This window comes from Dendrobates tinctorius, unplaced genomic scaffold (assembly GCF_039654945.1).
Source record: "Dendrobates tinctorius isolate UK_male_01 unplaced genomic scaffold, ASM3965494v1 ptg000131l, whole genome shotgun sequence".
NCBI classification, from domain to species: Eukaryota; Metazoa; Chordata; class Amphibia; order Anura; family Dendrobatidae; genus Dendrobates; species Dendrobates tinctorius.
Genome location: NW_027361799.1, coordinates 2,103,530 through 2,114,919, shown reverse-complemented (window position 1 = coordinate 2,114,919; position 11,390 = coordinate 2,103,530). Strand labels below are relative to the sequence as shown.

Here is an 11,390-nt window from a genome sequence, read left to right as displayed (position 1 = left end):
TAGGAACAGTGTTCAAGTTACATGGTATCATCATGGGGAATACCCCTGGAAGCATTTCAGACTCCCAGGTCACAGCTATGAACAATGTTGTCAGTCCTGTGCCATTTTTACAGGCACACAATAAAACATACAAAAAAAAACTGAAATGGATGTTCCTGGGAAATATTAAGGAACATCCTTTTCATGGTAATGTGTATGTAAGACAAAATAAATAACCCAAAACAAAAATGTTCTTCCACCACTTGGGCTATGTTCACACGTAGTGTTTTGGATGGTTTTTCAAATCTAGCATTGCTTTCAACCAAAACAAATGCATTCACTGGGAAATGTCACTTGAGGAAGTGGAGACAAAAGGGAGATGGTAGAAAATGCTTCTTGTGTATGGTGCAGCCATTAGAAGATGGGGGGTGTTCCCATAGTGCTGCATGAAGTATAATTCAGAATTCTGTAATGTGCTCACCTCCATTTGTCTTGGCAGTACTGTGCAGCGGTTTGGCTGATTTGCACATGGTTAGTGATGGGAAGGGCTCTATTACTCTGAGTACTTTTCAAGAAGCTTCTTGAATCATCTTTATCAAGTTGCTCTCCTGGATTGATTCCTTCTTCCACTTCATCTTCTTGGTCTTCTTTCTTCTGTCCACTTTCTCTTAATTGCTGTAGATCTGTGGAACTAGACAGACAAATTAGCTAACTTACACTCTCAATGGTAGCGATAACTAAAACTAATTGACCAAACATCTTCCATAATGCATCATTGCTTATCTCCACTTCTATAAAGATAGGTGGCAGGGCTGCCTATGGCTGGAGGTGAGACTTACCTTAAGCTTTGTCCTCTTTCACCCAATATTGTTGTTGTTCAACTTCAGATGGGAAATTCCTTCTTGCTGATGGGTATGGTTGATGTAAGTTCCAGCAAGTTCTTGATCTTCAAAGGTTTTCTTGTGCCATTTGGTAAAATAGCTCATGCCTTTTTTGCACTCACCAAAGGCTGATGAAATCTAGAGAGAAAATACATTAGTGCTAGTGACTACCACACAAGTAAGCATAGAATTCCTACTATTCAAGCCACATGTCACTGTCCTCAGTTCTAATCCTCAATTCCCAATTCAGACCATCCTGACCAGAAGCACAGGCAATCGCCACCTCTTGGTGTACAATTGTAAGTGGAAAAGTCAGGTCCAGCCTCTTGGTGCAGTTGAGCATTTGCTGTTTCAATATATGCAATAGTGCAACACACAGACCCCTACTGCCGTCCTATGCATTTTGCCTCTTGGACTAAGACTTCATAAGAGTCAAAACACACAGGCTGGCAAGAGGCGTCTGTTTGCTGTGATATACTGGATTATGTATTGAAATGGCAATAAATTAGTAACTGCACCTAGAAGCTGGACATGTCTTTTCAACGTTTCCTACTGTTCACTCACTTCTCATGGAGCTTTTCCAAGTCCTTCCCAGAATGTGTAATGGGTTGTCCTTTTAACGGCACAAAAAATGGTTAACTATCTTTGAATTCTTCAGCTGAGTTGGTCAGATAAATTTGAGGTATGTTTTGAATAGCTATTGAATAAAAATTGTGTTAAGGATTTGCTTAGCTGAACATAGAACAAAGTAAATATATTGATTTACCCTTACACACATCTTCCTGCCAGGGCTGTATTGTTTGTGCTGCCCTTGGCACATTTAGTGCTGCCTCCCCCATTGGTGAGCATGAGTAATGCAGACACTGTCGTCAGTGACTTGGGCTACTGTCAAATCAGCGATTTTTGCATTATGCAGCAGATCTGGTAGTTTTTCTACATTTGCCATGTAACAGATCACTTGTGGCAGCACTGCATTCAGCCTCATTTATTCCCTATGGGACTTGCAGACATGTGTGACACTTGGGGTTTTGCCGTGATCCAGCAAATGCGGTACTTGAAGCAACTGAAGAAAAAAGCTGCTAGGTAATGAATGAGGCCGGATCTATGTGTATGCCCATGTAGCTCTTTCCAAGATACTTCCAGCAATATTTTTACACGTTCATTCTATTCATCTGAAATCGGTTTGCATACATATTCAAATGTCTATATAGTGAGAGATATAAATATTTAATGGATCCTTAGTCTATATGGATATTGATGTGCTTAAAATTTTCTGATGCCCTGTTTAGATCTGTACCCTTTTGGTATTTTGTTTGTCATGCACAATTGCACTTTGTCTCAACCATGTGTTTGTTCTTTGATGTAGTAATAAATTTTGATCTTTATTAAATAAGTGGGCTTTTTTGATCGTAGTTTCTTTTCTATGTTTATATTCAAATGAGTGAGTAGAACTGTTGCTCCAGCTCTATACCCGCTCGGTGCCACCTCTTCCTGATCAACTTGCAGCTCTTTTTTCCAGAATGAAACACATCATAGAGGCTGTCAGTGAAGCAAAAGCAGGTAGCACTCTGCTGGAAATAGAGCTGGAGTGATAGAAGGTTAAGATCCACCACAGTCGTTAGGCATAATTTATATATCAAATGAAATGCTGATTACTGAATAAAGGGAGAAGGGGCTGACCATATAAAGGTGTTAACTGAGTTTGTCTTTAAAAGAGCTACATGTGGGTCGCCCTCGCGCACACACAGGGCAGCGGGGTACTCGGTACTGGGCTGTTATCAAGGCAGGAATGTGTCACAGCAGCGGTGACCCGGTCTGTGGCCCTGGGCGCCCAATATCAATGGCGGTGATGTTAATGGTGTTAAAGTTTATATGAATAGTTCAAGACGCCACCCGTGGTGTTTGGCAAGTAAGATGGTAAGCCATCGCTGCATACAGATCTGTTGAGACTGATGGTGTGGTGCAGTAGAGATGGTAAAGCTCCCCACAGGTGGAGCTGTAGTCCCAGGGCAGTATAGGTGCAATGGATGAGGAGAGGCACAGAATGGTATGGATGCTGGTACCCAGGTGTAGTGGTGCAGGAATAACTGAACGACACCAGAGTATGCGGTTCCAAAGCTTTACTCACTGTTTGTAGTTCACACAACTGCCTGTTCTCCAGGTCAGGGCTCCAGACAGGATGGGATTCTCCCTTCCACACTCTGCCAACATGTACCTTACTGAACGACTCCTCCAATGCGCCTTTAGGTGCGAAGCACTCCAGTACTTTGTTACCTGGAATGCCTCTCTCTGTGTTCATAGTCTATACTGGTATGACAGACAGCTGTAGCCTGCTTTGGGGACTCCTCACTGCGTCCCAGCTCTATTCAGTTGCTGTTGTGTCCCAAGTTTATGATGGGAGCTAGGCGTTAGCGGCTCACTACTCATTCGGTGTCTGTTGCCGGACATAAAGATCCAATCAACCTCGGGGACCAGGCCCCATCCTTTGCGCTCTCTGGACTGGAAGGGTTCTCTTTCTCAACCTGCTTCCCTCCGTTCTTCTGTTCTCCTTCATTCTGATCTGTTCTATCTCTCTTATGGAAGGTTAGGTTATCAATCTTATCAGTCTCTCGTGTCAGCAGCCTAGATCACTGGGACCTGCTGCAGCACATCCCTCAGACACCCATCATCTCTCTTCTCTCTCCTCAAACCAACAAACCACTAACTTTCACTCTTCCCTCTCTTTTGTATCTAACTTCACCCGCCTCCCCAGCACCTCTCGTGTTACGAAGCCAGGGACCACAAAAGGCACCCTATGACCTTTCCAGCATAAAGCATGGATGGGTCCCTGCTGAACTATCCTGTTTGTGGGGTGCAGGTGTTGGAATGCAGAAAGGAGTTCCCAGCCTACCTGGATGGTGGGGCACTTCATCTTAGGAGAAGGTGCAGTACATCTGTGGTAACTGTAGCCTCAGGGGTGCCATACATGCACACATAAAAGGCTTGGAGGGGTTAAATCCTGCAGACTGCCTTTAAATAAATACATTGGAACATAGTGTATAAGTATGGTAAAATAGCAGTCCTTATTCCATGAAGCGCTACAACTCCTTCAGTCAACTGATCAATGCTGATGTCACTATTGATTGCCTATTATAAGGATAGGATGAGTGAAGAATTCTGAAACCACGGATATGTGATAATCATTCTAAATGGTGCTTGGCGCTCTTCCATCCGGTTCTCATTATCAGACTCCAGGAGCACCTGATTATATTCACTAAGAGCTGCAAGGAACATTATGGAGGTGTATCCACTTCTTCCTTCTCATTGCTGCCCTTCTATGTCCACCATTCTGAAGATGACACTTTGTAAATCAAATGGATATTCGATGATTCCTGTTGTGGGCACTCTGACTCAGAGCACAAGTTGTTGAAGGTAGATATCCATGATCTGCAATATGGTCCAGGTCATTTGGATAATTATTTGTGGAATCAGACAGTTGATAATGCCGTCTCCTATCATAGCATTCTTATATGCCAGGGTCATTCCATAAATATTTCACTGCATCTACATAAGGGATCTCAAATGAGCACACCTTCTCAATATCAACTTCCTGAAATAACAGTGCATGGCCCTTGTTGTGTTGCTACTTGTATGGAATTTTAAGGGTCTCCCTTGCCCAAATCATAGCTTGCATTGCAGTGAATATGTTCTGGTACACAAGCTTAGTGAAGCCCCTCTTCATCAGCATAGCCAGATCCATGGATAATCCTTATCTGCTCCCGGCGGGTGTCCCTCTTGTCTTGGTGGAGCTGCCTGTCTCATCACTGTTCCTCTGAGCTTCCTTGGCCTCCTCGCTGAGGCAGCACACCATGATGGACTCCAGAGTCATGTCTGCTAACTGCTAGTGGTGCTGGAAAGAGACAGACCCCCCCCCACCCTGCAAGTCACAGACCTGCTTCTCCTTGTAAGAAGGGGGATTGCTGTGCTGATTGGGGGGAGGCAGACTGAGACGGGAGATACACTATGTTCCAATGTATTTATTTAAAGGTATTAGCATGGTAAAATAGCAGTCCTTATTCCATGAAACTCTACAACTCCTTCAGTCAACTGATCAGTGCTGATGTCAATATTGATTGCCTATTGTAAGGATAGGATATTAAATCCTCAAATCAATTAAACAGATGTTTAGTGCATATGATGTCCACAGAGCTAATACACAATGCTGCCAGCAAAAATATTCTTGCATAGGTATTACGGTAGCACAGTGGCTCTGTGGCTAGCACTGTAATGGTGGCTTAGTGCTTACCACTGTATATAGTGTCTCAGTGATCAGCGCAACAGCTTCGTAGCATTGGGGTTCAAATCCCACAGAGGATGACAGTTGTGCAGAGTTTGTTCTGTGTTTGGAGTTTGATAGGAAACCCACACAAAGACCTACTAATAGGATATTTAGATTGTGTGCCCCAGTGGGGACAGTGTTGATGTATTTAAAGCGCGTGGAGTAAAAAGGAACCTGTCACCTCGTTTTACCACTATAAGCTGTGGCCACTGCTTTTTGGTGCTGTAGGGATTTAACTTGCTCAGGAGCCACCAGAGTCAATCAGGAGGCATGCTCCTTTAAAAGTTCATAGGGTTTATTGCTCCATAACCCATAAACCAGCCCATAACATAAGGAATAGCCTTTAGCTCAGGTGGAAGCAAGTATGTGTCCATTGTTTCAGGCTCAGTCCTGGAGCCTCAGCAAACAGGAGGCTTATCCCTCCTTGCATACAGCCAATACACCCAGGCCTTACCAGGTCAGCAGCCTCAGCACGTGGTCTTTAGGAAGGTAGCACACCTTCCTCCACTTAGGCCTGCTGGGACCTTCCACATGGCTCAATCAGATCCATGCTCTCTCCCATGTGACCTACTCTGGTTACCTTATATGGTCTGTACCCACACCCAGCAGGTTACATGGCTATGACCTCATCACAGGGCCTTCAAGCATTTAATCACATATACTTTATTGTGACACTCTTAAACACTCCCCTGGGTGGATTTGTAGATGATTGATCCTGCCCATCTCATCAATCTGTAAGGCTTCTCCCTGACACCTTGGAATGACATAAGCTTTGCTGATGAGCACATAAGCAAGCTTTCATCTCAAGGCCACCCATCTTGAGATGCATAATGATCCTTCAGCATCCTATACCCATTACCACAATGGATATGACTGTAGGCCCGTCCTGGGACACCCACACAGCGCCCCCTAGCGGACAGTGGTCACTACAACACAGTGCTTATCTACATCTTTCTAGAATGCTGTAGATAAGCCCCTGATCCAACCTGCAAGATAAGAAAAACATATTTTATTATTCTCACCCGGGGGTGGTCCGGTCCGATTGGTGAGCAGGTCCGGCACCTCCCATCTTCATGCAATGTCATTTTCCTTGATTTGTCGTGCTCCTGCACACGTGTACTGATGTGCACTGTTGAAATCTGGAAGAAGGTCCTGTGGACTGATGAAACAAAGATTGAGGAGTTTGGTCATACAAAAAGGCGTTATGCATGGAGGCTAAAAAACACAGCATTCCAAGAAAAACACTTGCTACACACAGTAAAATTTGGTGGAGGTTCCATCATGCTTTTGGGCTGTGTGGCCAATGCCGGCACCGGGAATCTTGTTAAAGTTGAGGGTCGCATGGATTCAACTCAGTATCAGCAGATTCTTGATAATAATGTGCAAGAATCAGTGACAAAGTTGAAGTTACACAAGGGATGGATATTTCAGCAAGACAATGATCCAAAACACTGCTCCAAATCTACTCAGGCATTCATGCAGAGGAACAACTACAATGTTCTGGAATGGCCATCACAGTCCCCAGATCTCAATATCATTGAACATCTGTGGGATGATTTGAAGCTGGCTGTCCATGCTCGGCAACCATCAAAGTTAACTGAACTGGAATTGTTTTGTAAACAGGAATGGTCACAAATACCTTCATCCAGGAACTCCTTAATAGTACAGGAAGAGACTAGAGGCTGTTATTTTTGCAAAAGGAGGATCTATGAAATATTAATGTCACTTTTATGTTGAGGTGCCTATTCTTTTGCACCGGTCAAATTTTGTTTAAATGCAGATTTCACATTTTCTGTTAGTTATATTTCTGGATTCAAATGAGGTTTATTGTACTGAGTTCATCAGTTATTAGATATATGAAACTGAAATAGCTGTTGCAAAAGCCAAAATTGTTATAAAGAAAACAGGTTAACATTAATAGGGGTGCCCAAACGTTTACATATGACTGTATAATATAACTTATTCTTTGTTTCTACAGCTTTACAGAATGCTGTAGATAAGCCCCTAAAGGCAGTGGTCGCATCTTGTAGCGACAAAACGAGGTGACAGGTTCCCTTTTTAATAAGAATATTATTTATTCATTGGTATTATGCGATGTCACAATACCAGGATCTGAGGATCTTCTGTTTCGAGGTGAAGAGCTCTCTGATGCGATGTGGCTGCCTGTCTCGCTGTCTTCCTCTTTTGACACTGCAGTGTTGTGGACAAAATATTGACTGGTTAACGACAAGTATGGTGTCTATGTACTAACTGAACTATAAACTCTCCCCATGAAATGTCCAGCAGACATTGTAGGATTACTATATTGATTTTATTATTCTATTACTGCCCAGTCTCTAAACATGGACGTATGAATAAGGCCTTAGTCAAACACATATTTGGAGCTTCAGAGGACTCCGGGCTCTGACAAAATGCCAGCGAAGCCCCCTTTGCTACAGAGCCACCACCCTAGCAGAGAGCAGCACAGAGCACCGCTGCCATAATGAGGTAATCTGGATACTTTACTTGCACATTACTGGTGAGGCGCCCCCTCACCTTGTCTTCGGGACCACTCCCTCCTCCATCTTCCCACCACCACCATACACAATGACCGCAGATTGCTCCGCACCTGCCCTATAAGATGACATCTGGCATACAAGATGACCCCCTAGCTTAAAAGATTTTCATGGGTTAAAAAATCATCTTGTACGCCAGAAAATATGGTATAATGTCAGGGAGATCTTGTATATGATGTCCAGGGACAGGCGATCTATAATATATAATGCTCAGGTAGTAGATCTATAATATACAATGTACAGTCCAGGCAAATCTATATTATATAATGTCCAGCTAAGACCAGAGGCAGAGATGTATTACTACACTCCCACCCCACTCCCTCTATCTGGGACTGGGAGCAAACATTGCCAGTGCTGCTGCCATTCACTCTCTGGGAACATCTGGGAACAAACATTGCCGCTGCTGTGTGCTCCAGCCTCCAGCCAGTAGTAATGGACACCAGAGACACAAGATGGGGAGCTGACAAGCACCTTAACACGTTTCACCACCCTGGGCTTCAGGTGTTGTGGGGTAAAAATGCCTCAAAACACTGGTGTTCATGATTTCTTATCCATTTATTATAACAATGAATGAACAAAAGAGAAATCTTAATTGCATCAGTATTTGGGACCAATCTCTGCCATCACCAGTTCTAGGTACTTGTTGTTTGCGCACAGTTTTTGATGGCATTTGTCAGGCAGGTCTTTCCTAACATCTTGGAAAACTACCTGCAGATCTTCAGTGTATGAGGCTTGTGCAAATCCTGTCTCTCCGTGTGATCACATAGACTGACATTGAGGTCAAGGGTCTGTGGGGCCAAATCACCTCCAAGTCTCCTTGTTCTTTATACTGAAGGCTGTTACTAAGGACACTGGATGATTTGGATTTTCTGCTGCAGAATAAACTATAGTTAGATTTACTATTTGCTCTAACATTTATATGCAATATATTTTTACGATTATATTTAACATGCAATGTTCTGTGGATTCCTATTGGTGATAATGGGATATTAGTAGGTAAATTGCTTAACCATTTCAGGCAACAAAACTACTCTGCAATATTTTGGTGCAATAATGTAGACTTGCAACCCATTTCAAGGGTCTTCATTGTCAGGGAAGACCCCAACTATCTGGAGGGAGGGAAGCTCTAACTAGCCAAATACTGAGGCTGAGCTGGAAAGGCCCACTTGGGACAGGAAGATGACTCAGATGTTACAGATGTCTGTGGCTTGAGTCCTCCTCTTCGAATGTTCTGCTTCCATTTACAAGCCTGAGTGGTCATTTTGGGGAGAGTGCAGAGTCTGGAGAAAGGGTGGTCTGCAACTGGATTGAGATGTTGGCCTCCTTGACAACTTAAATTGAGAAAAATAACCCTGCTCTTTGTGTTCCTGACATGTGCTTTTCAGACCATCCCAGAGACAGTCCATGAAAGGCATGTAGTCTGCAAGTGGGATGAGCTGAAGTGGCCGCTGGGGTCCGCTAGGTGAGACCACTATTCAGATTGTGGTCCTTTTTAAGATCCCTTGAACAGGGCGGAGTAAAGAAAAGGAGTTTGGTCTGCGTGGATGACCTGTTGCTAGGTCCATAGTGATATTTGTCACATCTTGTCATCTAAACTGTCAATTGACATCAACACGTTAAGAATTCTCTGGGTGCAGATGATTCTCCAGAAACATGGTGGTGTACCCTTCTCGTGTCATCCTGGAAGCTAAGTGGATCCATGTTTGTCAATGGCACTTCCTGGTCTCCTTTCTGGACTCATGTGGTCATTGCAAAAGAATCCCAAAGAAAGCCTATGAAACGTAGACTAGTGTCACAGGTTGCTGGGAGAGCGAGTAGAAAGAAGCAGGTATAATGTAGATTTCTTCAAAAGCTAGATTAAAATGCAACCATATCCTTTTAATTTCTTCTATTTCTTATGGATACATTAAAATGAATACTTGTTTCAAATGGCTGAATACTGCACATGTGAACTTGGCATAAAAGGATCCTGTGAACAGCTCAATGATGCTTACAGTATTAAATAAGATGGCAGAACAAGTCATATGTTTGTATGAACTTGTGGACAGACCTCCTTAGCATTGGAGTCTTCTGTGGATTGTCAATTCTCTGCAAAACCTTCAGATTAAGAATTACAGGTTTCATGCAATACTAGCTTGTTAAAGCTGCTTCTGTTTCCATAATCATGGACTTCTCAGAAGGTTCCATCACCAGGATATGGTTTAAATGATCGTGGCACCATGTCCCTCTATGAAGTCTTAGAATTTTCACATTGGATCCAAGGAAGCAGTGTGATTTCTGTATGACTCAATGATTGGCTTTCAGGCTTCTGTCTCAAGACTTAATACAGAACCCAGAAAGCAACACATGATCATAAACTCAAGCTGTTCCATAAACTATAAAGAACAAGCCCAGAGGTGATAATGGTAAAATGTACATCCCAAGTTTGGCAATCAAGATAATATACAACAGAAAACATACTGTGCAAAAACGCTGACCATAAGACCTGATATTCTCACTAAAGTAATCTGTACAGCTAGTTACAAAAAAGTTTAACAATAGTCCAATTAAGATAAATAGGGCACTTCAACCAATGATACACAACAAATCCCACATATCACATAGTAGGAAAAAGAAGAGATCCCACAATATAATATAATAAACAAGGTATATACTTTATTGAAAAAAATCACTAAAACCAGCGTGAAATAGCAGCAAGATTGCCATGAAGAGGACACACCGCAAAGGCCTTTATCAGGACTATATATGCATGCATGCAGCATGGCATATAAACATGCAATTAACTTATGGTTACATAAAAGAGAGATAGATGTATATATATTATGCAGTGCTTTGTTATAGTAAATGCCCAAATATGAGCTCTACAATAGAGTAATCCCCAGACACAATGGCTGTAGCAAACACCATAAGAAGCCCATACTGCAAAGAGAGATACCATACCATCGCTAATGAAGTCCTAATAATGCCCAGGAACTCGGCTCCATAGTAGCCATCTAATGGAACCGGTATATAATAAACCGGGTAAAGGAGCAGAGTAAAAAAATATATCTACCTGTGGCAGAGCGTTTCGCCGCCTGCTTCTTCCAGGGGCGGGTCTATTGGCAGGGTATCCATGTTTTTAAATCGCAAATGGCCAATCAGACGGCATTGGTAAGGGGCGGCGTCTATCGGTATAGTCGGCGTCATGCGCACCCGCCCCTCACCCCGCGTCTGCTTCCTGCCGGCGCTCTATGACGCGGCAGCCATAAGGGCTGCGCGTCAGTGTGTGAGTGGCATTGGAAACATCGGAGTGAAAGAGGATGCGCATGCGCACCACCGATTTACCTCGGCACAGAGAATGAAGCCATAAATGAAACCGCTCATATACCCATCGTGAAACACATAAACATGAGGATATAGATAAATAAAAAAGGAATAGGGGAGCCTCCAAATCAGTATGGTAAATCTCTAGTAAGCAGATGGAACACAGAAAAAACCCCAGATGAATACGTTCCTATCTATATATTTAATTACACTCAAAAAGAGGGAAAGAACCTATAACAAAAAAAGTGACAAAAAGGTAATGTGAAGATTCTTCATATTAATATAAAAACATCAGGTGACATGAATAATAGATATGGTAAGTCACCATCAATTCACAATCATAAGTGTATGTAG

The 11,390-nt window shown here is 42.9% G+C and overlaps 1 long non-coding RNA gene and 1 pseudogene across 1 annotated transcript in view; one reads left to right on the top strand and one right to left on the bottom strand.

Moving 5' to 3' along the window:
• Positions 1-11,390, top strand: part of LOC141047986 (uncharacterized) — a 308,665-nt gene that overhangs the window by 96,734 nt on the left and 200,541 nt on the right. The gene's annotated exons all lie outside the window — the stretch shown is intronic.
• Positions 3,990-4,728, bottom strand: LOC141048019 (guanine nucleotide-binding protein G(q) subunit alpha-like; annotated as a pseudogene).